The 26,525-nt window shown below is 47.3% G+C and overlaps 1 protein-coding gene and 1 non-coding gene across 4 annotated transcripts in view; one reads left to right on the forward strand and one right to left on the reverse strand.

Moving 5' to 3' along the window:
* LOC116991359 (CMP-N-acetylneuraminate-beta-galactosamide-alpha-2,3-sialyltransferase 4-like) overlaps positions 1 to 26,525 on the reverse strand; it is a 161,456-nt gene that overhangs the window by 75,052 nt on the left and 59,879 nt on the right. The window lies entirely within an intron of this gene.
* LOC116991418 lies at positions 7,150 to 7,276 on the forward strand. Its single transcript, XR_004416788.1, has one exon. It is a non-coding gene; the product is annotated as a U6atac minor spliceosomal RNA (small nuclear RNA).

Raw genomic sequence — 26,525 nt, forward strand, 5'->3', positions numbered from 1 at the left:
TGAGCCAATTCAACCAAGGGAGGAATATAGTGTGTGAAAAAAAACAATATAGTGTGTGAAAACAAAGTAACATCATTTGTGCCACGTGATTAACAACACTACAGTTCACGATGTTCATTCAAGATTAACGGGAAAGCTCGGGAGACGGACAAGTCACTCGCACAAATAACAGAAGTGCCGAGTACCGTGGGAACTCTTTATCTACCCCCCGTTATATCGTGCGAGACTCGTGCTGGACCACGACCACTTCACTCTGGTGACATCTTGCGTCAACTCGCCCCGTGAAAAAGCCCCATTAGGGGGGGAAAATAGTCTGCATTTGCTGAAAGGATGAGTGTACACAAGGTCATATCAATTGCAGACCTCCAAGGTAAATAGAGGCTATAACTTACAGTCCGGAGCTTTGATCAGTACTTTCCAAATTTCAGGCAGATCTTTGTGAATCTGGGGATCCGTCTAATCCAAGTAGAACAAAGCTCTTATGAAGTTCTCGACAAATTGTCACCACCAAACTTCCTAGATTTTGCGTCGGAGTCACGTGAGTGATTCCGTGAAGAAGCCCGCCAGTCTGACGCATGACAGGGCTGCCAACATTGGGTGAGAGTTGGGAGTGAGAAATTGCGAGAGACCAAGCCCGAGGGAGCATAGCGACCGGGTGGAGTGAAGTGGGGTGGGGGTGCAAGTCTTTTAACTTAAAGCGCTTTTTCACGGGGCGACTTGACGCAAGATGTAACCAGAGTGAAGTGGTCGTGGTCTAGCACGATATCACACGATATAACGGGGGGTAGATAAAGAGTTCCCACGGTACTCGGCATTTCTGTTATTTGTGCGAGTGACTTGTCCGTCTCCCGAGCTTTCCCGTTAAATCTTGAATGAACATTGTGAACTGTAAAATCATCACGTGGCACAAATGATGTCTCTTTTTTTTCACACACTATAAATATCCTCCCTTGGTTGAATTGGCTCATTTGGAGACATGTTTTACTGTGTATGTGGGAGACACAGATGGACTGAGCACAGTACCTCGGTCTTACTGTGTGGGAGAGGGGGAGAAAGAGACGTACACTCACAGAGGCAGTCTCTCAGCCTGTGTAAGAGGGAGGGAGGGAGAGAGAGAGGCACACACAAGGTGGATGTGAAATCTCACCTGCCTGTTTCAGTGACAGACACTCGCCGCCAGTAAATGAAGACACCCCCATCTGTCTCCCCCTCCTCTCCCTCGACTCCCCCACCTTTCCCTCCCAACTCCAGTCCTGTCCCGACCCCCTGGGAAACTGAAGGGAGCAACAATCAACTGCTGCCTGTGCGCTGATATGACAATAAAGGCTACTTTACTTTACTTTACTTTACTGAGTTAAAGAGTTCCCACGGTAGACTGTAAAACTGGGACCCTGGTTCTGGACTCCCCCAACATCGGGAACATTCTTCCTGCATCTAGCCTGTCCAATCCTGTAGATACTGATTAGACCGGTATCTATTTATTTACTTTATTAATGATTTCAATTAAATATTGGGAACATCAGGCCGCAAACGTTATTTCTTGAGTGTTAGTGCTGGACTTTGACTCGACCTTCCTAGTTAGCTGGCGCCTGAGACTGAGCCAAGCAATGTCCAGACCTAACTTCAACACAAAGTGATGGAGGAACTCAAAGGGTCAGGCTCGTCCACTCGTGATTCCTGCATCTGCAGTTCCTCGTGTCTACAGACCAGAGTTGCCACTTGACTCCGAGATGACCATCACAGAGCATACGGAAGATAGACACGAAATGCTGGAGTAACACAGCGGGACGGGCAGCATCTCTGGAGAGAAGGAATGTGTGACGTTTCGGTTCGAGACCCTTCTTCAGAGTCTCGCCCCAAAACGTCACCCATTCCTTTTATCCAGATGCTGCCCGTCCAGTATTTTATGTCTGTCTCCAGTATTACTGTGTCTATAATCGGCGCAAACCAACATCTACAGTTCTTTCCGACACATTAGAGGATACCGTCTCGCCATCACTCGGATTACCCGCTTCATTTCCATAACGTTGCCACCTCTCTTTACTTTGCTTACTGAAGCCTGATCCTTGTCACACCCAGTGCTCTATCGCCCAGCCTCTCATCTTTCAATCGGGTTCGGCCAGGAAGGAACTGCAGATGCTGGATTAAAACGAAGATAGACACAACATGTAGCTCAGTGGGACAGGCAGCATATCAGAAGGGTCTCGACCCGAAATGTCACCCATTCCTTCTCCCCAGAGATGCTGCCTGTTGCGCTGAGTTCCTCCATTTTGTGTCTACCTTGGGTTTATCCAGGATCTCCCCGTTGATGTCCTAACTCGCTTTGGTTTGTTATTATTGTCTCATATCGAGAACCAGCAGATACAGGTTTAGGTTCGGGGGGAATGATTTAATGAGAGCCTAAGGGGTAACTATTTTATGCAAAGGGTAGTGGGTGTATAGAATGAGCTATCCGTTAAGGTAGTTGAGGCAGGTACTGTCGCAATGTTTAAGACGCATTAGACTGAAGCATGGATAGGATAGGTTTAGATGGTTATGGGCCAAACGCGGGCAAGTGGGATTAGTGTAGATGTGACATATTGGTCGGTGTGGGCAAGTTGGGTCGAAGGGCCTGTTTCTACGCTGTATGATTCTATGCAGGGAATACAAGAACCGTTCTGAAGCCGGATAAGAATAGGTGGTCGGCGCGGACTCGGTGGGCCGAAGGGCCTGATTCCGCGCTATATCTCTAAAACCTGAAGTTAGGTAATGTCTAAAGGAACTGCAGATGCTGGTTAATACGCACAAAAGGACACAAAATGTTGGTGTAACTCAGCAGGTAAGTCAGATCTGGGAAGAAAAACATAAAAAGCTGGAGTAAGTCAGCGGGTCAGGCAGCATCTCTGGAGAAAAAGAATAGGTGGCGATTCGAATCGGAACCCTTCTTCAGACATCCTAATCGGAATTGAGTCTGAAGATGTGTCTCGTCCCGAAACATCACCTATTTTTCTCCAGAGATGCTGCTTGACTCGCTGAGTTACTCCAGCTTTTTGTGTCTGTCTTCGGTTTAAACCAGCATGTGCAGTTCACTCCTTACACGGGTCTCTGGAGAACATTGATTGGTAGCGTTCCGGACCCTGCTTCGGAAAGGCATCGATCGCTAGTCGGCGAGGACTCCGAGCTGTATCTCTCAAAGAAGTACATGTGAAAAATTTCTCACGGACCATAAAAATGCGGGACCTTTCAGTAAAGTCCCTTTTAAAGTCCCTTTTAAAGATTATAGTTATTTTCTTGAATCTCATTAACATAACTCATGAATATGTTGACGTCCATATGCGGATGCAAATCTTTATTTTTTTAATTCAATCCCACAGAAGACAATTTTTACTCACCTTCTGTCCCCTCTGTCCAGCTTCCGGGTTCACCGTTCGCAGGAGTTCCCACGGTAACCGCAAGAGTTAATACGGATATCGCACTGGCCACTACGTTCATATAATGTTGCAATGCTCAACCACAAGTGTACAAGTCACTCTTGGAGAAATTCAAACTTGCTTGAATTTTCTCCCGAGTCACCAAGTTACACGATTACCTGCCGTTAGCGCCACGGTGGTCCACGAATGCCGTACTGTTATCGCACGAGGTTCCCACGATGTTAAACTCTGGTTAACTCTTGCGTCAAGTCGCCCCGTGAAAAAGGCCTATTACACTTGAATGCAATATATATGTTTTAAATTGGATTGGAGCGTTTTTGAAAGGGGGGAGGCTGTGCGATCACTGATCACTGGCCTTGGGGGTACCCGGTGAGGGAGTGGAGCAACCGAGTGGGGAGAGGGTGTGGAAGAAGGGTGTCCCCCCTCCCAGGGTAGGAACATTTTGAAATTTGATGTATTAAAATCATGTTTTAGAGCACTGTAGCACTGTAGAAGTATGATTTCAATGATTTATTTGTATGAAGTATTTTTCAGAGGTAACTTTATCCACACAAAGGGTGATGGGTGTATGGAACAAGCTGTCAGAGGAGGTAGTTGAGGCAGGGACTATCCCAACATTTAAGAAAAAATTAGACTGATACATGGGTAGGACAGGTTTGGAGGTATGGACCAAAAGCAGGTAGCGTAGCTGGGACATGTTGGCAGGTGTGGGCAAGTTGCGCCGAAGGGCCTGTTTTCACACTGTATCACTCTATGACTACATTATACCTCCACCATGCATGAATGCTTCAAAATCAAGTGATCGGATTTTATTGCCATATACTCAAGCAGAGAAACATAGAAAATAGGTGCAGGAATAGGCCATCGGCCCTTCGAGCCAGCACTGCCATTCAATATGATCATGGCTATTCATCTAAAATCAGTACCTCTTTCCTGTTTTTTCCCCATATCCCTTGATGTCGTTAGCCCAAAGAACTAAATGTAACTCTCTTGAAAACATCCAGTGAATTGGCCTGCACTGCCTTCTGTGGCAGAGAATTCCACAGATTCACAACTCTCTGCGTGAAGAAAGTTTGTCCTCATCTCAGTCCTAACTGGCCCCCCCTTTATTCTTAAACCGTGACCCATGGTTCTGAACGCCCCCAACATCGGGAACATTTGTTCTGCAGTTACAGTAAGTGAAAATCTAGCAGGCAAGCAGGATGCTTTCACCAACCACCCCCCATTTGAAGTCCACTCTCTTCCACCGTTTCTACCCAGTGCTTGGTACTTACTTCCAGCAGCCACTGGTTGTCCTCCAGGATGCACTCTTTCTCCTCTCAACACCCCTCTCTCTCCCCCTCTATCTCTCCCCTCCCCCTCTCTTTCCCCTCTCTCTCTCCGTCTCTCCTCTCACCCCCTCTCTCTCCCCTGTATCCTCCCTCTCACTCTCTCCCCCCTTCCATCTCTCCTCTCTCTCCCTCCCTCTCGTCCCCTCTCCTCCCCTCCCCTCTCTTCCTCTCTGTCCCCTCCCTCTCCCCTCTCTTTCCCCTAACTCTCTCTCCCCCCTCTCTCTCTTTCTCCCTCCCTCTCCCTCTCCACACACACTCCCCCTCTCTCTTCCCTCTCTCTCTCTCCTCTCTCTCTCTACCCCCCTCTCTCTCATCTCTCTCTCCCCCATATCTCCCTCCCACCTCACTCCCCCTTGCTCGCTCTCCCCTCTCTTTCTCCTCTGTCTCTATCTCCTCTTTCTCTTTGCCCCCCCATCTCTCTCCTTCCCCCTCTCTCCCATACTCTCTTACCTTCTCCACCCCCTCTCTCTCTTCCCTCTTTCTAACCTCTCACCCCTCTCTCTCTTCCCCCCCTCCCACCTCACTCTTCCCCCTCTCTCTCCCCTACCTCTTTTCCCCTTTCCCTCTTCTCTCTCTCCATTCACCCCCCCTCTGTCTCTCCCCTTTCTCTCTCCCCACTGTCTCCCTGTCTCCTTCCCCTCTCTCTCTCTCTCCACCTCCCTTTGAGAGTCTGCCCCTTCGGCACAGAGACTCTCGCGGCAGCGGCGCTTACGACGCCTCCGCGGCCCGGGACACTCGCACTGTCCGGAGTGCTCCATGGCCGAAGCTGCAGCGAGCGACTCGCTAGCCGCGCAAATACTCGTCAGCCCCGCAAACTCACCAGCCCCGGCTCCCCGCATCTGTATCCTCCCGCTGCTCCCATCCCTCCCTCAGCCCCGGCTCTCCAACACCCGCGGATCATGCAGTTTATCCGAGTTTTGACATTTTTGTTGATCACAGAATTTCTCACCACAGAGTGTGAGAAATTTCTGATCAGAGTGAGGGCGTGAGAGTTTGCTTGAGGGCGTGATTCTCACGCTCAAAGTGTGAGAGTTGGCAGCCCTGCGCATGGCGAAACGACTGACTGGCAGGTGCATCGCTCCTGCCAGCGGTAAGTTTAAACCTGCAGGTAAGTTTTGTATTTCTTACTGGTTCTGTTTTTTCTTGCAGGAACCTCTTCTTACAGAGGTTTCCTGCTGAACAAAGTTCGGATGGGCCGCGGGGAAACCGGTTATGGGCCGTGGGGACACTCCGGTCCGGATCGCAGAAGCGCGGGTAGCCGGCGCCCGGCGGGTTCGTTACTCCAGTCGCTGACAATGCGGTCAGCGGCTCCCAGACCGTTGTGGTTCCCGTGCAGGGGGTAAATCCAGGAGGAAGGCGGTATCATCACCAGAGTCGCTGACAATGCGGTCAGCGGCTCCCAGACCGTTGTGGTCCCCAGGAAAGGGGGTAAAACCAACAATTAGTCGGTCAGGCCTATGGACTCGGGGAGTCAGGTCAATCCTTCAATGGGTAACGTCTTTGGACGTCCAAACCCACATGGAGCACCTGATGGAGAGGTTGCTCCACAATGATATGCTCCAAAGGAAGGAGTTATCAACCCGGGTCTCCTCGGGAGCCCGTGGCACCTGTTACAGGGCTGCACAATGTCTCCCTCTCTGAGGAGGGGAGCATTCGGGGTCAGTTCTGACTCAGGAGTTCGAAGGTATAGCGAAGAGCATACCACGAGGCACAAAGGAAGTGCCCGCAAGGAAGGTGGAGCATGGATAGCGCCCTCGGGCGTTTATCCCACAAATGTGATGTTCCATCCTGGTATAGGTCCATAGGAGGGGCCATTCCAGTGCAGGTACCCTCAGGGGCCTGCAGCAGCACCTGTTTCAGGGCTGCCAATGAATCTCCCTCTCTGTGGAGGGGAGTGCGAGTGGTCAGTGGGTAACTGACTTCATATCCTCACAAACAGAGGTGTTGCTGCCAGAATAGTTGGTTACTAGCCGTTGGCAGAATACCCGGAAGGGGCCAGAGTTCTCCTCATGCTATAAGTGCCGGCAGTGAACAGCGCTATCAGGGGGACATTAGAGGCCAACCGCTGAATCTTCTTTTCAGGTAAGACCTATTCAACAGGTAAAACTTGGATGATGAAGGAAAAGCTGTCGGACCAATCAAGGTACCAACGACGAGCAAAGCTTCATCGTGTCGACGACAATACACCCCACGCCTCCATTGGCAGTAAGCGGTTCACTGAAGCTGGTGGCAGCGTGAAAGCTGGGCAGAGGTTCCACGCACCCTACCAGTCCTACTCTACAACCAAGGTAACCATGCAGGAACGTGGGGCTGGCATTCCGAAACATGGGGTAAGTGGACCACTTACAAGTTGGTAATATTTACACTTGTTTTGTACAAATGATAATGATAACATGTGATTAGTTTATGTGCTGTATGCAAGGAGAGAAGGTTAGCACTTCCCCAGATAAGGATGGAAGGGGCCCTTGTGGCCTTACAACACACAAATGGTTAAGGCATTGCCATCTACTTAGAGGCATCTAACCAGGTAAAACTGCACAATTCTAGGATTCCAAGCAGGTTTGGAATTGGGGCAAGAATTGTCTTTTAAGGCGGGCTCAGTATTATGGCCAGGATTGCCTGTCGAGACAGGCTTGGGAATATGGCCAGAGTTATCTTTCGAGGCAAGCTCAAAATTATGGCCAGAGTTGTTTTTCGAGGCAGGCTCAGTATTATGGTCAAAGTTGTCTTTCAAGACAGGCTCGGAAATCGGGCCAGAGTTGTCGTTCGAGGCATGCACAGAATGATGGCAGGCATGGCCTGTTCATTGTGAAAGATGGAGAATGGTGTTTAACTCGCATGTGCGGTATAAACTTTTCCGAATAGGAAACTTCGTTATTGACTAATAACGGATTTTCATAGGATCTTTATGGGATGCATCGATCTCAAAGATACATTCTATTCAGTTCCCATTCACAGGGATCACCGGAACATTTGAAATTTATCTGGTTGGGGCAATGATAACAGTTAAAGTATTGCAAAATGAGCTAACTTCAGCTCCCAGGTTATTTACCAAATTACTAAAATCGGTGCTTCCACTGCTCGGAGTTCAATGAACACTTGTTATGTCTTGTCTGGATGATATTCTAACACTGTATTTTGTTGAAAATCAATTGTTTCAGCCTCAAACTATTTTAGAGAAATTGGGGTTCCTCATACATCCAGTTAAAATTTAATTTAATACCAAATAGACTTGTTGATCATTGGGATTTGCCTTTAACTATTAATTAGCCTGTAACAACCTTGTTGTTATAAAGCAGCCTTCTATTCATCAAGTGTATGGGCAATATAGTAGCTGTGATTCAGCTGTGCAAGTGGGGAAACTTAGTTCATGCAAAGTAGCAACCTCTCAAGTTCCATGTAGGTCATTATGACAGACCTATGCTATTACCAGCAAAAGCTACCAAAGTCACAATGGTGGACGAACAGTATTCAGCGTTTCTCCAGTAGTTTGGTCAGTAAAATTTCAGTTATATTACAAACTGATGCTAAGTGCTCTAAGGTGGAAAATTACGAATGCCATCTCTAGTTCGGAGGTGGAGGAGATTTGCATGAGTTGCCAATTCTTCAGTTAATTGGTATCAACTATCTATAGACACTAGGTGCATTCTATGGGTTAAAGGGTTATTGAGCTAATATGTATAATCTGCATGCTCAACTTCAAGTTGATACACTATGGTAGTGGCATATGTTAGTCACATGGGTGCAATCAAGTCAAAGTATCAGGTAATAATTTACCTAATCTCATTTGGCACTGGTGTATCATCACGCACAATCAATGACAACACAGAATGGGAGTTGGATCACAAAGTATTTTATGAATTTATGTTTTCCTCCATTTTGCCTCATCAGTCGGGTCTTGCAATAAAGTCAGCAATATCCCGCTTTAGGTGTTCGTACTGTTTGACTGGCCTATGCAGCCATGGTTCTCGCTTTTGTCGAGAATTATAATACAACCTTATACGGTAATACTAAACGTAAAACTTTGCTGGTTCAGCCTATGGCTCAGGAAACCAGGCTCTGCATGATAGAACCAATTTATTGACTTGCAGATTTTGAGTAGACGGCTCCTATGGCTCGGGTTGTCAGACCGATCCATGTATGTGATCACTGCAGAGTGCAGAGATAGCACCAAAAAGCAGTACATTTCCTCTTCAGGAGATGGGGAGTGTTTTGTTTAAATGCTAATGTTACATTTAAAACGGTACAGTTTACTGACTTCTTGGAGTTCATTTTCAAATGGGTCTTTGACAATAAATTGAGTTATAGGGCCATTAACTGTGCCCAACGTGCCTTCTCATCATATTTGCTGCAGCGAACGGGACCCACTCTGTCGACTTTCACCCCCTGATATCGAGTTTTTAAAGGATATCTTAACGCAAGTTCTCCCAGGACAAGTACAGGGCAGTATGGTATATTGACATGGTGTTAACACTACTTCACCAGGGGGCCCCAGCTACATCTTTAGCTTTGGTCCGGCTCTCATAAGGTAATTATACTCATGGCGCTGGTCTCAGCGCAACGGGTTCTGTCACTACATAATTGCGACTGGACAGGATGGTTACATCTGCAAATAAAATAACGTAATATTTTATGTTTATGATTTAGTTACGCAGACCAGGGACGTCAGGTCTCAAACTGGTTTTCATGGCATACCCCAGGGACCTTCGGTTATGAGGTCACACATATACAACAATACGTCAAGCTCACCAAGAGTCTTAGAGGTTCTGAACTAGCAATGTTTGTTAGTTACAAAAAACTTTATAAGAAGGTATCAGTTCAGACCATCTCCAGGAGGTTAAAATAGGTTTTGGCTTTTGCAGGAGTAGATACTGATATTTTCAAATCTCACTCCACCAGGGCTGCTACAACATCAGCAGCAAGGGTTATGTACGTTCCGCTGGACCACATCCTAGCGGCTGCAGGATGGTCAAACGAACAAATTTTCCAAACGTTTTATAAAAACCCATTGCCAGACCGGGGGTATTTGCCAACTCTATTTTAGGTTCGGTTGTATAGTTTCTTCCCGGATGAGAGGGGTTACTGTTATTATTATGAATGTTTCCCTTATCTGTCAATGAAGCAGTTGTGGTTGTGTAGAATCGGTCTCACGGCATGAAATCACAGAGCTTTGAAATCTTCACGGAATCACTCAGGTGACTCCGAAGTAAAATAGTAAGATTAAACGAGCTTACCAGTTTGAAGTTTGATCTTTATTTTATGAGGAGTTACGATGAGCGATTACGTGCCCACCACTCCCAACCCTCATATCACAAAGGTCATCTGGTAGTTCTAGGTTTCTAATCTTACTATGTTACTTCAATTACTGTTATCTGTGATTTCACACCGCTGCTTTGAGGAATGACGCACATGCGGACTAGCGGGCTTCTTCACGCAATCGCTCATCGTAACTCCTCATAAAATAAAGATCAAACTTCAAACTGGTAAGTTCTTGTTTAATCTTACTATTACATTGCAGTTTACTTTAGAGATACAGGCCCTTCAGCCCACTGAGTCCGTGGTGACCAGCGATCCCCGCACAGTAACAAGAGAGATAATGTACAATTTTACCGAAGCCAACTAGCCTACAAACCTGTACGTCTTTGGAGTGTGGGAGGAAACCGCAGCACCTGGAGAAAACTCACGCAGGTCACAGGGAGAACATACAAACTCTGTACAGACAAGCACCCGTGGTCAGGATTGAACCGAGGTATCTGGCGTTGTAAGGCAGCAACTCTACCGCTACGCCACTGTGCTGCCCTTCCATGTTACATTTTCTCCTATTCTGAACTAATATTAATGTTATTGTTTATATGCCTTATATTTAACTTTCCTGCAATGACCTTTTTTTAAAAACGACTTTAGTTTTATATTTCTCCTGTAATTGAGAAAGACCGTAACTTTAACCTGCATTCACTTGTCCAGTGGAACAACCTTCCGACCAACATGGTCCCATCGCTGCAGAAATACCATTGTTCAAGAGAAATTCTGGACAAACCATCAAGACAACACAGATACAGGAAATGGCTTTTGGTCTTTGGTAATCACAGTCTGATCATGGAAAGATCTTGGCATTGTATACAGCAATCAAACGTCTTGGAGAAATGCCCAAAACATAACAGGTGCCAATATTTTTTTATCTAGTTCAAATAAAAGAGTATTAATAAAGTATATACTTAGCAGTTTACATGTGTTCCTGTCTAGGTGATGTTTTCCGGAGATAATGGCTTACTTTTTAAGTGCAACAGTTTGCACAGAAACCTGAAGCCAATTCAGGCACTGCAAATTGCCACAAACAGTAATGAATCCATCTGAACAGTTTTTGTTGGCAGTGATCACCAAAGGAGACATATTGGCCGAAATAACAAGACAACTCCCCATTCTTTAACAATAAAAAAACTATTATGCCGCAGTGTCTAGAAGAGACATAAAGTCACACAGCACGGAAACAGGCCTTTCGCCCCAGCTTGCCCATACTGGTCAAGGTGCCCCACCTACACTAGTCCCACCTGCCTGTGTTTGACCCATATCTCTCTATCCATGTACCTGGCCAAATGTCCATTGAATGCCATTATAGTACCTGCCTCAACTATCTGCTCTGGCAGCTTGTTCCAAACACCCACCACCATGGGAATCTGAAATGTTCTTCACAAAAGACTGACACACAAAGTGGGCAGGGAAGTCTGAAAAGTAGTCAAGTCAAGAGTGTTTCATTGTCATATGTCCCAGATAGAACAATGAAATTCTTACTCGCAGCAGCACACCATGATATGTAAACATAGTACACTGTACCTGGGGTTGCCAAGTTTCTCACTCCCAAATAAGGGACAAAAGGTCAAAATACGGAACAAATTCCGTACGGCAATTTGTTGACCGTCTCAGGCATGGCTGGGTGAATGATGAGTTGGCCCGGGTGATGGACTACACACAAAGCCCAGCCGGCGGGCCAGCTGAGGGGTTTTGGCCCACGCGATGTCACGCGCAAAGTCCGGCAACCCATCCAACTCATGAAACGATGATTGGCCATGAGAAGGAGGGGTGGTGGTGTCAATTGGCCGACCTGCCGATCGATGGGGCCATGGGCGAGGTGCTGCTGCTGCACTCCATTCGCTGCATTATGTCGGGACGGGTGAGGCGGGGCTGGACACAGCGCTCCAACCCAACTGTCCCCTCGACCCGAGTAGTAGCAGTCAAATACGGGACAATGGGGGTCCCATATGGGGCAAACCAATTTAGCCCAATATATGGGGTGTCCCGGCAAATACAGGACAGTTGGCAACCCTAACTGTAAACAATATAATGAATTACTTAAAAGTTCAGTATGTGTATATACACACATGCACACATGCGCGCATACATACACATAAAAAACAAACGATAATAGTGAAATACTAGAGTGAAGTCAATGGACAGCAACCACAAAGTCAAACAGTAAAGGAGGTTAAATTACAGGAAAATGTGAAGAATTAACGGCATTACACTCATTGCATTCTCAACAAGACAAGTAATCAGTGGCACAAAATGAACAATTGATTTGCTCCTTTTCCATTAGCAAAGCATAGTTTCAGGGCAACCAAACATCAGGAAGATATTCAGCATTTAGGAAGGTCAGGCTGCAAAGAAATGGGGATTGAGGAGACCAAGGACAGAAAGATTGGTATGGCAGTGTAAAGGGAAGTTAAAAGTTAGCAACCGATCTTTGCACAAAGTGAGACCAGGTGAGGAGTAGGTGACCATTTCTCCTCCATCATAAGCTCATAAGTTCTCGGAGCAGAATTCGGCCATTCTGCCCATCAAATCTACTCCATTATCCAATCATGACTGATCTATCTTCCCCTCTCAATCCCATTCTCCTACCTTCTCCCCATAACCCTGGATGCCCGTATTAATCAAGAACCTGTCAATCTCCGAAGTGAGATTCTGCCAATCTCTCATCACCCGAGTGAGCCCACACACTAACTGGAGGAACAGCACTTCATATTCCACGGGCGTAGCTTACTACCCAATGGTAGGAACGTTGAATACTCTAGTTTCAAATTATACATGCTCACCCCCCATTGCCCTGTCCCCTGTCCCTCCCTCAACCCAGTGCACACACATTTCCCCCACCATCACCCTGCTCCATTTCCTTTCTCTGTACACTGAACCATATGTGAACCATAGTGGCGGCGCGGCTCTGGCTGCAGCGGCTCTCCGGCAGTCCTGTTTGTTTTGTGTTTTTTGTGTTATTTATTTTCGTTTTGGTTAGTCTAGTTTTGGTTTTTAGTTTGTGTTTTGGGGGGGGGGGGGGGGGGGTTGAAACGGGGCTTGCTGTCTCTCCCTGCGGGGGAATGCGACTTTTTTGTCGTATTCCCCTTCTCTGCCTCCGTCTGCGCTGAGGCCTAATGGCGGAGCTGGCGACCTCGAGGCTCAGGAGGCAGAGCCCGCCAGGACTCGCACTGGGCTCGCTCCCGTGAGGACGGCCCGGCTCGGGGCTGGAACAGCGCTTTCGTGAGGGGCTGTGACGCTCCCGTGAGGACGGCCTGGCTCGGGGCTGGAACAGTGCTTTCGTGAGGGGCTGTGACGCTCCCGGGAGGGTGGCCGGCCCGAGGAAGGAACGGTGCTCCCGTCGGAGTGGCCGAGCTCGGGGAGGTACGGCGTTCCCAGCCCGAGGGAGGAGCGGCGCCCATGTCCGGGCGGCCCAGCCCGAGGGAGGAGCGGCGCCCATGTCGTGGCGGCCTGGCGCGAGGCTGAGACGGTAACGGTACTCACGTGAGGGCGATCCGGCTCGGGGCTGGAACGGTGCTCCGGTGGCTGGGACGGTGTTCTGGCGGCGGTGGCCTGAGTCTGGGGTTCGGCCGCGGGCCAGCGGCTGCGTCAGCAGGACTGGTGGGCGGCAGCTTCGACCACCCCGGGCCGCGGTGTTTGAGCCGCGGGACTGATTGTAACATCGCCCGGGGGGTATCGCCTCAGCGCAGAGGGAGAAGAGGAGGGAAGAGACTGCAGACCTAAGACTTTTGCTTCCATCACAGTGAGGAGATGCTGGGTGGACTCACTGTGGTGGATGTTAATATGTGTTTATTGTTGTTTTTTATTGTATTGTATTGTATGTATGACTGCTTCAATTTCGTTCAGACTTCGGTCTGAATGACAATAAAGGCTATCTAATCTAATCTAATCTAATCTGATCTCCCAACCCTGAAACATCCTTGTACAAAATCATGAGAGGAATAGATTGGGTAGATGCACAGAATCTCTTGCCCAGAGCAGGTGAATCGAGGACCAGAGGACTTAGGTTTGAGGTGAAGGGGAAAAGATTTAATAGGAACCCAAGGGGTAACTTTTCACACAAAGGGTGGTGGGTTGATGGAACAAGCTGCCCGAGACAGGGATTATCCCAACATGTAAGAAACAGTTAGACAGGTACATGGATTGTACAGATTTGGAGGGATATGGACCAAACGCGGGCAAGAGGGACTAGTGTAGCTGGGACATGTTGGCCGGTGTGGGCAAGTTGGGCCGAAGGGCCACCGTATCGCTCTATGTATCTCTGCCTCTATGAATCTTGTTTCACTTTTATCCCTCTCCTTCCCCTCCTAGTCTCCATTCCCATCCATCTATATCCTTTCCTCCGGTTTTACATTTCACTCTCTTTACTTACCTGTCATCGATTTTGTCTCCTTTGTACCTCTAGCCTTTGTCATTTACTCCACCCATCTGCCAATCAACCCCCCTACCCCCTCAACCTGCATCCACCTATCACTCGCTAGGCTTTGTCCCACTCCTTCTTCCAGCGTTCTCCCTCATACTACAATCAGTCTGAAGAAAGAGTCTCAACCAGAAACATTGCCTGTCCATTCCCACCACAGATGCTGCCTGACCCACTGAGTTTCTCCAGCACTCTGCGTTTTGCTGAGGGTAGAACAAAATTGGCAGGGTGATTAGTAACATGGTGTCAAGATAACAATCTCTCCCTCAAAGTCAGCATGATGAAGCCTGACAGGAGGGGGGAGAATTAGGAATAACCAGTGTAGCTTGGTTATGTTGGCTGCTTTCCCAAGGCAACGTGAACTGTAGATGGAATCAATGGTTTGTTACTAACTTACTACTAACTTCAGGAAACAGGGTGATATACAATGCCAACGGTGCCAACATCGAGATCTTCAATCTCCGTAGTGTAAATATCACCAACAATTTATCTTGGACCAACCACAATGTTGGTTATGGCCAAGAAAGTACACCAATGCTCTATCTCCGAAGAAGACTAGGAAATTCAGCATATGTCCAACGATTTTTACCACCTTCTACAGATGCAATGTAGGAAAGTATTCTCATGAGATGCGTCACAGCTTACTTTGGCAACAACCCTGCCTTCGACATTAAGAAACTGCAAACGAATTGCAGACGTCACACAAACCAGCATCCACTCCCGCCATCGGCTCCGTCTACACTTCATGCTGCCTTGGCAAAGCAGTCAACATGATCACAGTACACTCTGGTTAATCTAATTCTCCCCTCTCCTGTCCGAACTCCTACCTTCCGGCAGACGTTACAAGGCCTTCTACGCCCGCACCTCCAGACTCAGGAACAGCTTCATTCCCAGAGCTAAAGCTGCTCTGAACCGGCCCTGCTGAATGCCCCGCACCCCCATTAACTGTCTCCCTTGGATGGTCACGTCGCACAAACATATTTGCACTTTAGACTGTTTTACTGTTCTTGTTATAAACCATGTTCTCGGGGTATCTAAATCTAAATGTTATTAGTTGTTTAATTTATGACATCGGATGGAAGCTGCATTCCAAATCTCGTCGCACATATGTGCAATGACAAGAAAATATATTATTATTATTATGTCAGGCAGATAATATAAAAGCTTGAAAGCACGTACCACAGATTCAGGTTCAGCTTCTTCCCCACTGCCATCTGACGACTGAACAAACCTCTCAGAAGCCAAGAGTGTAGCCCGATCCCCTAACCTGCCTCATTGTAGACTGAAGAAGGGTCTCAACCTCAAACGTCACCCATTCCTTCTCTCCAGAGATGCTGCCTGACCTGCTGAGTTGCTCCAGCATTTTGTGTCCATCTTCGGTATAAACCAGCTATTAACCAGTAGTTATTTCCCACACACTCATGTGGCCCCTGCTCTTTTTATACCTTGCACTTCCTCTGTGACTCTAACACTGTAGAGCTGTAACACTATATTCTGCATTCTACACTACCTGCTGTATTTATGCATAGCTTGATTGTATTCATTTATGATATGATTTGACTGGATAGCACGCAAAGTTTTCCACTGCATCTCAATGACAAAAATAAACCAATTCACCAATAACATTTTCTGTTTACCAGCAACCAAATATTATTTATTGCACTTGGCATGGAATACATCACCATCAAATGTGTAAAAAGATACTACAGTAATCATACGAGACTTTATCCCCTATTTAGAATGGGCAAGTCAAACTGGCTTTAATAAGCAGGAATATGAATTCATAGAATGAAAAGTGTCTGGTTTGCTACATCGAAGGTAGACAAAAATACTGGAGAAACTCAGCGGGTGAGGCAGCATCTATGGAGCGAAAGAAAACGTTTCGGGTCGAGACCCTTCTCCAGACTGATGATGGATGGGGGGGCGGGAAGAAGAAAGGAAGAGGTGGAGACAGTGGGCTGTGGGAGAGCTGGGAAGGGGAGGGGAAAGAGGGAGAAAGCAGGGACTACCTGAAATTGCTACATCAGTAGGTTGAGGAACTGACTGGGAACAGGGCCGTTTGGAACTCATTTAGTGCAAGGAACATGGTATGTAGCACAGTACAGCACAGAAAATGTCCTTCAGCCCACGATGTCCATGCCGCACAAGATGCCAGGATAAACTAATCACTTCTGCCCGCATATGATCCAAATCCCTCCATTACCTGCACGTCGAAAAGTCTCTGAAATGCTCCTGCAATTAACCCTGGCAATAATGGTGGATGGGAGGGGAAAGTGGTGACGATTATTGCCGATGGTCCGCTGTAACCGAGCCAGGGGGGAAAGTTCAACCCAAGGCCGGGGTGGAAGAAACGCGGTGTTGGGGGATGGGGTTTAAACAAGCAGGAATTCACAGCCGGGGAGCCAGCTACAGAGACCCTGGCCCCACACGCGTCGCGCGGTGACGGCTCTGGTTGTCGTTCTCTCCCCTCCTACAACCGGAAGCTCCCGCCACATGACGCCAGCTCGGTGGGGAGGGGGTGCAATGGGAGCCACGGTCCCTATAACCGAAATTGACTATATAGAGGTCCGTTATTGCGAGGGTGTCTGAAGAGGGGTCTCGATCCAAAACTTCACCTATTCCTTCTCTCCAGAGATGCTGCCTGTCCCGCTGAGTTACTCCAGCTTTTTGCGTCTATCTTCCATTATTGTGACGGTTTACTGCATCATACCTGCCTCCATCACCACCCCTGGTGGTGGTTCCACACACACACACCGCTCTCCATGTAAAAAAACACGCCCCACACTTCTTTAAATTTTACTCCTCTCACTTGAAAGCTCTGCCCTCTAGACAATGAGAAAGGGTTAATTGATATTGTTGGTTCGGAGCCAAGAGGAATGGTGGCCATCATATAATGGAGTTTTACACTGTGCTTGAACGTGAGGGTCAGATCTGTACAGCAATAAACGGCCCTTCGTCTCCATGCTAACCCTTTTGGCCCCATCTATACAAATCACGTTTACCTGTATTAGGTCTGTGTCCTTCTTTGCCTTGTCTTTTAAATGCCAAAGCTTGTAAATGTGGTGATTATGTCAGACACCACTATTGCCTCTGGCAGTGTGATCAAATAACAAGCAACCCACCGTGCAACCAAATACTAGCGCCTGAAATGTAACCTAAAGAAACGATGAAAGTACGTGAGGAATGTTAGAGGAGGCTGACTGGGTTGATAGGTACAATAGCACGTAAAGTAGGATTGGCATTTAAAGAAGTAATATACATGTTGAAGATAAGATACCAAAAGCTGGAGTAACTCAGTGGAACAGGCAGCATCTCTGGAGAGAAGGAATGGGTGGCGTTTCGGTTCGAGACCCTTCTTCAGGCTGAGAGTCAGGGGAGAATGAAATTAGAGATAGGGAAGAGTAAGGTGTGAAAACGAGAGATCAAAGCCCAAGGAAAATGTAGAGCAGATCCTTGTTAGCTAGGGGAGGTTGACAACGAGGCAGACAAAGTATAATTTAATCAGGAGGACAGTCAAACTAGTCGGAAGGAAAGCAAGGGCTATTTGAAGTTAGAGAAGTCCATATTCATACTGCTCGGGTGTAAGCTGTCCAAGCTGTCCTTCAATTTGCGCCGGCCTCACTCTGACAGTGGACGAGGCCCAGGACAGTAAGGTCATTGTGGGATTGGAAGGGGGAGTTAAAGTGTTTGGCAACTGCGAGATCTAGGCGGCCTGAGCGGACGTGTTCAGCTTGGTCTCGCTAATTACATGTTGTACAAGCAATATACTCCTTTAAGGCACAAAACCCAAAAGATAGAGATGGAATAAATAAATTAAGAACAGCGCAGTTAAGGATTGTTAGGCATGGGACATCTTTCAGGAATTATAGGAATGGGGAAACAACCAGTTAATACAAAATGCTGGAGTAACTCGCGGGACAGAGAAGGATTGGTGAAACCATTCTTCAGACTACCAGTTACTCCAGCATTCTGTGTCTAAATAAAAATAAAAAACATCCCCCCACAATGGTTCCCATTATGAGGGAAGGCACAAAGTCCAGTCCCCATCCCATGTCCACCCATAGTCGGGCCTATTGAGGCGTCCGCAGTCGCCGCTGGGACGGCCCGATGTTCCAGGCCGTACCGGGCTGCCAACTCTCACGCTTTGAGCGTGAGAATCACGCATTTTAATAAACTCTCACGCCCTCACGCTGATCAGAAATTTCTCACGCTCTGTGGTGAGAAATTCTGTGATCAACGAAAATTTAAAAACTCAGATAAACTGCATGGTCCGCGGGTGTTGGAGAGCCGGGGCTGAGGGAGGGATGGAAGCAGCGGGTGGATACAGATGCGGGGAGTCGGAGCTGGCGAGTGTTTGCGTGGGGGGGGAGAAGAGAGAGAGAGAGAGAGAGAGAGAGAGAGAGAGAGAGAGAGAGAGAGAGAGAGAGAGAGAGAGAGAGAGAGAGAGAGGAGAGAGATTAGTGGGAGGCACAAGAGAGAAAAGAGAGAGAGAGTGGGGAGAGATAGAGGAAGAGAGGAGAGGGAGAGAGAGGGGGGAAGAAGAGAGAGGAGAAAGAAGAGAGGGGGGAAGGGGGGGAGAGTGAGAGGGGGAGACATGGGAGAGAGAGGGGGTTTGAAAGGAGAGACAGAGAGGGGAGAGAGAGGGAGAGGGAGAGAGAGGGGAAATAGAGGGGAGGGGAGAGAGTAGGGGAGAGAGTTGGGGGTCGAGAGAGAGGAGAGAGTGACGAGGGGGGGAGGGCGAGGAGAGAGAAGGGATGAGAGTGAGGGGGGGGGAGGAGAGAGAGGAGGAGAGAGAGAAACGCACGAGTGGTGGAAGCAGGGAAGCGGAGGGAGAGAGTGGGAGAGAGAGAAGGGGGAGAGAGGAGAGAGAGGGGAAAGAGGGAGGGGGAGAGAGGGAGGGGGGAGAGAGGGAGGGGGCAGGGAGGGGGGGTAGAGAGGGAGGGGGGAGAGAGGGAGGGGGGAGAGAGGGAGGAGGGGGAGAGGGAGGGGGGGAGGGGGAGGGGGTGAGAGGGAGGGGGAGAGAGGGAGGGGGAGAGAGTGAGGGGGAGAGAGGGAGGGGGAGGGGGAGAGGGGGAGGGGGAGAGGGGGGAGAGAGAGGCAGGGCTGCCAACTCCCATGCATTGAACGTGAGAATCACACATTTCACCAAATTCTCACGCTGATCACAAATTTCTCTCGCTCTGTTGTGAGAAATTCTGTGATCGACGAAAATTTAAAAACTCATATCAACTGCATGGGCCGCGAGTGTTGGAAGCAGAAGGAACGGCGGGGACAGATGCGGACGGGGAGCAGGGCTGGCGAGTGTTTGCCGGGCTGGCGAGTTGCTCACTGCAGCTCCGGCCATGGAGCAGCCTCAGTGCAAGGCGTCGGAAGCGTTGCGCCGCTGCCATGAGAGTCTCTGCCGAATTCGCCCAGGTGACCGGCATGGATCAGGCTGCGGCTCGGTGCATCCTGGAGGACAACCAGTGGCTGCTGGAAGTAAGTACCAAGCACTGGGTAGATACGGTGGAAGATAGTGGACTTCAAATGTTGGTGAAAGCATCCTGCTTGCCTGCTAGATTTTCACTTACTGTAACTGCAGGAAAAATGTTCCCGATGTTGGGGGAGTTCAAAACCAGGGGTCACAGTTTAAGAATAAAGGGGGGGGGGGGGCAGTTAGGACTGAGATGAGGACAAACTTTCTTCACACAGAGAATTGTGAATCTGTGGAATTCTCTGCAAGAGAGTTACATTTAGTTCTTGGGGCTAACGACATCAAGGGATATGGAGAAAAAACAGGAAAGAGGTACTGATTTTAGATGAATAGCCATGATCATATTGAATGGCAGTGCTGGCTCGAAGGGCCGATGGTCTATTCCTGCACCTATTTTCTATGTTTCTATGCTTGAGTATATGGCAATAAAACTCGATCACTTGATTTTGAGGCTTTCATGCATGGTGGAGGTATAATGTAGTCATAGAGTGATACAGTGTGAAAACAGGCCCTTCGGTGCAACTTGCCCACACCCGCTACGCTACCTGCTTTTGGACCATACCTCCAAACCTGTCCTATCCATGTATCAGTCTAACTTTTTCTTAAATGTTGGGATGGTCCCTGCCTCAACTACCTCCTCTGGCAGCTTGTTCCATACACCCATCACCCTTTGTGTGGATAAAGTTAACCCTTAAAAAGTTACCTCTTAAAAATACTTCATACAAAAAACATTGAAATCATACTTCTATAGGGCGCTAAAACATGATTTTAATACATCAAATTAAAAAAAGTTCCTACCCTGGGAAGGGGGACACCCTTCTTCCACACCCTCTCCCCACTCGGTCGCTCCACTCCCTCACCGGGTACCCCCAAGGCCAGTGATCAGTGATCACTCAGCCTCCCCCCTTTCAAAACCGCTCCAATCCAATTTAAAGCATATATATTGCATTCAAGTGTAAGTTAAAAGACTCACTACAGTATGCACCATATTGCACAATTTCAAGCTGAAAAATGCAAAACCTCCCCCCCCCCCCCGGTTGCTGTGCTCCCTCGGTCTCTCGCAATTTCTCACTCCCAACTCTCACCCAATGTTGGCAGTCCTGATGTAAACTTAACACACTGTGAACAATGTAATAAACAATATTAAAGTTCAGGGTGTGTATATGGGCATGTGTGCGTGTATATATATACACAAGGTACACTGGAACAAAGGTCAGTGTATGTATATATAAAGTGGTTAAAGTGCACGTTGTTAGATTTTAATAAAGGCCATTTTTATACATTTTGGTTTCACCATGTAGAAATTACAGCAGTGTTTATACAGAGTCCCCCCCCCCATTTCAGGGCACCATAATGTCTGGGACACAGCAATGTCATGTCAATGAAAGTAGCCATGTTTAGTATTTTGTTGTATATCCTTTGCATGCAATGGCTGCTTGAAGTCTGCGATTCATGGACATCACCAGTTGCTGGGTGTCTTCTCTGGTGATGCTCTGCCAGGCCTGTATTGCAGCCATCTTTAGCTTATGCTTGTTTTGGGGGCCAGTCCCCTTCAGTTTTCTCTTCGGCATATAAAAGGCATGTTAAATCGGGCTTAAATCGGGCACGGGGCTTGTTTTCACAGAGGCCCGGGACCGTTGGAGACAGTGGAGGAGGGTCAGGGCGGTGAGTACTTAAATCGGGCACGGGGCTTGTTTTCACAGAGGCCCGGGACCGTTGGAGACAGTGGAGGAGGGTCAGGGCTTTTACCAAATCCTGTAACGTTCCACACTCCATAGGGAGGGTTTCTGGTGGAAGCCGCTGATTGGTGGAAGCAGACTAGAGGAAGCAGCTGATTGGGTGCAACCTCAGCTGCAGTTTAAAGGGCAAGAGGGAGCAGCTGTTTGTGTCAGATACCTGCTGATTTCTCCCAGCAGTTTCTATTGGATTATACTGGTATCGGATCCAGGGTAAGGCGAGAGAATGACAGTCAGAGCAGTGTACTGTTCTGGATGTCAGATGTGGGAGGTCATGGTGGTGGATGGCCCTCCAAACGTCCACATCTGCACCATGTGCAGAGAGATGGGGCTCCTAAGGGACCGTATTAGGTTCCTGGAGCAGCAGCTCGATGACCTCTGTCTGGTCAGGGAGAGTGACGAGGTCATAGAGGGGAGTTATAGGGAGGTGGTCACTCCAAAACCACAGGAGAGAGACATGTGGGTCACGCTAAGGAAGGGCAATGGGCAGAGGCAGGAACGAGGGAGTACTCCAATGTCGGTACACCTTGCAAATAAGTACTCCTGTTTGAGTACGGATGAGGATGACAGCCTACCCAGGGGTAGCAACAGCGGACGGGCCTCCAGCACAGAGACCGGCCCTGTTGCTCCGAAAGGTAGGGAAAAAAAGAAGAGGGCAATGGGGACTCTATTGTTAGGGGGTCGTATAGGCGTTTCTGTGGACGCAGTCAGGAGACCAGGATGGTGGTCTGCCTCCCTGGTGCCAAGGTCTCGGACGTGTCTCAACGCATCCAAGATATCCTGAAATCAGAGGGAGAGGAGCCTGAGGTCGTGGTACATATTGGTACAAATGACATAGGTAAAAAAAGTGAAGAGGTCTTGAAGGGAGGATTTAGGGTGTTGGGAGGAGAGTTAAGGAAAAGGACCAAAAAGGTAACAATCTCAGGATTACTGCCTGTGCCACGCGACAGTGAGAGTAGGAATGGAGCGAGGTGGAGGATAAATGCGTGGCTGAAAGACTGGTGCAGAGGGCAGGGATTCAAGTTTCTGGATCATTGGGACTTCTTTTGGGGAAGGTGGGACCTGTACAGAAAGGATGGGTTGCACTTGAACCCGAGGGGGACTAACATCCTGGCGGGGTAATTTGCAAAGGTCACTGGGGAGACTTTAAACTAGAATGGTTGGGGCGAGGGACTCAAATAGAGAAAGCTAGTAGACAGAATGGGAGGCAGGAAGCAGAAAAGGGAAGCACTCGGACACAAGAGGAGAAAGAAGAAAAAAAAAGGAAATAAACAGAGAAGAAGAGACGGGGGGTTTCTTAAATGTGCATATTTTAATGCTAGGAGCATTGTAAGAAAGGTGGATGAGCTTAGAGTCTGGATAGACATCTGGAAGTATGATGTTGTGGCGATCAGTGAAACATGGTTGCAGGAGGGCTGTGATTGGAAACTAAATATTCCAGGATTTCGTTGCTTCAGGTGTGATAGAATTGGAGGGGCAAGAGGTGGTGGTGTTGCATTGCTAGTCAGGGAAGATATTACAGCAGTGCTTTGGCAGGATAGATTGGAGGGCTCATCTAGGGAGGCTATTTGGGTGGAACTGAGAAGTGGGAAAGGTGTAGCAACACTTATAGGGGTATATTATAGACTGCCAAATGGGGAACGAGAATTGGAAGAGCAAATATGTAAGGAGATAGCAGATATTAGTAGTAAGCACAAGGTAGTGATTGTGGGAGATTTCAACTTTCCACACATAGACTGGGAAACACATTCTGTAAATGGGCTGGATGGTTTGGAGTTTGTAAAATGTGTGCAGGATAGTTTTTTGCAGCAATACATAGAGGTACCTACTAGAGGAGGGGCAGTGCTGACAGGTGGCGGAGGTATGCGTTGGGGAGCACTTCGGGTCCAGTGATCACAATACCATTAGTTTCAATATAATTATGGAGAAGGTCAGAACTGGACCTAGGGTTGAGATTTTTGTTTGGAGAAAGGCTAACTTTGATGAGATGCGAGATGATTTAAAAGGAGTGGACTGGGACATTTTGTTTTATGGGAAAGATGTAGAAGAGAAATGGTGGACATTTAAAGGGGAAATTTTAAGAGTACAGAATCTTTATGTTCCTGTTCGGTTGAAAGGAAACAATAAAAATTGGAAAGAGCCCTGGTTTTCAAGGGAAATTGGACATTTGTTCGGAAAAAGAGGGAGATCTACAATAATTATAGGCAGCATGAAGTAAATGAGGTGCTTGTGGAGTATAAGGAATGTAAAAAGAATCTTAAGAAAGAAATTAGAAAAGCTAAAAGAAGATATGAGGTTGCTTTGGCAAGTAAGGTGAAAGTAAATCCAAAGGGTTTCTACAGCTATATTAATAGCAAAAGGATAACGAGGGATAAAATTGGTCCATTGGAGAAACAGAGTGAGCAGCTATCTGCAGAGCCAAAAGAGATGGGGGAGATATTGAACAATTTCCTTTCTTCGGTATTCACCAAGGAGAAGGATATTGAATTATGTGAGGTAAGGGAAACGAGTAGAGTAGTTATGGATACTATGAGTTTCAAAGTAAAAGAAGTACTGACACTTTTGAAAAATATAAAAGTGGATAAGTCTCCAGGTCCTGACAGGATATTCCCTAGGACATTGAGGGAAGTTAGTGTAGAAATAGCCGGGGCTATGACAGAAATATTTCAAATGTCATTAGAAACGGGAATAGTCCCCGAGGACTGGCGTACTGCGCATGTTGTTCCATTGTTTAAAAAGGGTTCTAAGAGTAAACCTAGCAATTATAGACCTGTTAGTTTGACTTCAGTGGTGGGCAAATTAATGGAAAAGATACTTAGAGATAATGTATATAAGCATCTGGATAAACAGGGTCTGATTAGGAACAGTCAACATGGATTTGTGCCTGGAAGGTCATGTTTGACTAATCTTCTTGAATTTTTTGAAGAGGTTACTAGGGAAATTGACGAGGGTAAAGCAGTGGATGTTGTCTATATGGACTTTAGTAAGGCCTTTGACAAGGTTCCTCATGGAAGGTTGGTTAAGAAGGTTAAACTGTTGGGTATAAATGCAGGAATAGCAAGATGGATTCAGCAGTGGCTGAATGGGAGAAGCCAGAGGGTAATGGTGGATGGCTGTTTGTCGGGTTGGAGGCAGGTGACTAGTGGGGTGCCTCAGGGATCTGTGTTGGGTCCTTTGTTGTTTGTCATGTACATCAATGATCTGGATGAAGGGGTGGTAAATTGGATTAGTAAGTATGCAGATGATACCAAGATAGGGGGTGTTGTGGATAATGAAGAGGATTTTCCAAAGTCTACAGAGTGATTTAGGCCATTTGGAAAAATGGGCTGAAAGATGGCAGATGGAGTTTAATGCTGATAAATGTGGTGTTACACCTTGGCAGGACAAATCAAAATAGGACGTACATGATAAATGGTAGGGAATTGAAGAATACAGTTGAACAGAGGGATCTGGGAATAACCGTGCATAGTTCCTTGAAGGTGGAATCTCATATAGATAGGGTGGTAAAGAAAGCTTTTGGTATGCTAGCCTTTATAAATCAGAGCATTGAGTATAGAAGCTGGGATGTAATGTTAAAATTGTACAAGGCATTGGTGAGACCAAATCTGGAGTATGGTGTACAATTTTGGTCGCCCAATTATAGGAAGGATGTCAACAAAATAGAGAGAGTACAGAGGAGATTTACTAGAATGTTGCCTGGGTTTCAACAACTAAGTTACAGAGATAGGTTGAATAAGTTAGGTCTTTATTCTCTGGAGCGCAGAAGGTTAAGGGGGGACTTGATAGAGGTCTTTAAAATGATGAGAGGGATAGACAGAGTTGATGTGATCAAGCTTTTCCCTTTGAGAATAGGGAAGATTCAAACAAGAGGATATGACTTCAGAATTAAGGGACAGAAGTTTAGGGGTAACATGAGGGGGAACTTCTTTACTCAGAGAGTGGTAGCGGTGTGGAATGAGCTTCCAGTGGAAGTGGTGGCGGCAGGTTCGTTGGTATCATTTAAGAATAAATTGGATAGGCATATGGATGAGAAGGGAATGGAGGTTTATGGTATGAGTGCAGGCAGGTGGGACTAAGGGAAAAAAATTGTTCGGCGCGGACTTGTAGGGCCGAGATGGCCTGTTTCCGTGCTGTAATTGTTATATGGTTATATGGTTATATGTTGAATTGGGTTCAGATCGGGTGATTGACTTGGCCACTCAAGAATTTACCATTTTTTAGTTTTGGAAAAACTCCGGTAGGAAGCGCCCGATTCGGAAACTCCAAGCAGCTGAGTGTGTTCTTCCGTTCCGACGTCGTAGCTCCGATCATCCCGGCGAGAGGGCTTGAATATCGGGCTGCCCGGCACCTGCCGAGGGCACAAAGGCCCCAACCACGGGTGAACAAAGAGGAAGATGACTGAACTTTATTGCCTTCCCTCACAGTGGGAAACTTTGATTATGTTGTGTTCATGTCAAATTCTATCGTGTATTGTTTTCTTTTTATTTATATGGTTGTATGGTAACTCAAATCTAACTGTACCAATTGTGAGCAGTTCCTTCTCTCCTCCATACTTTGCTCTTGCCATCACTCTGATATAAGTTAATCTTCGTCTCATCTGTCCACAAGACATTTTTCCAGAACTGTGGTTGATCTTTTAAGTACTTGGCAAACTGTAACCCGGCCATCCTATTTTTGCAGCTAACCAGTGGTTTGCATCTTGTAGTGTAACCTCTGTATATCTGATCATGAAGTCTTCTGCGGACAGTGGTCATTGACAAATCCACACCTGACTCCTGAATAGTGTTTCTGATCTGTCAGACAGATGTTTGGGGATTGTTCCTTATTATAGATAGAATTCTTCTGTCA

Source organism: Amblyraja radiata, chromosome 33, assembly GCF_010909765.2.
Source record: "Amblyraja radiata isolate CabotCenter1 chromosome 33, sAmbRad1.1.pri, whole genome shotgun sequence".
Taxonomy (NCBI): domain Eukaryota; kingdom Metazoa; phylum Chordata; class Chondrichthyes; order Rajiformes; family Rajidae; genus Amblyraja; species Amblyraja radiata.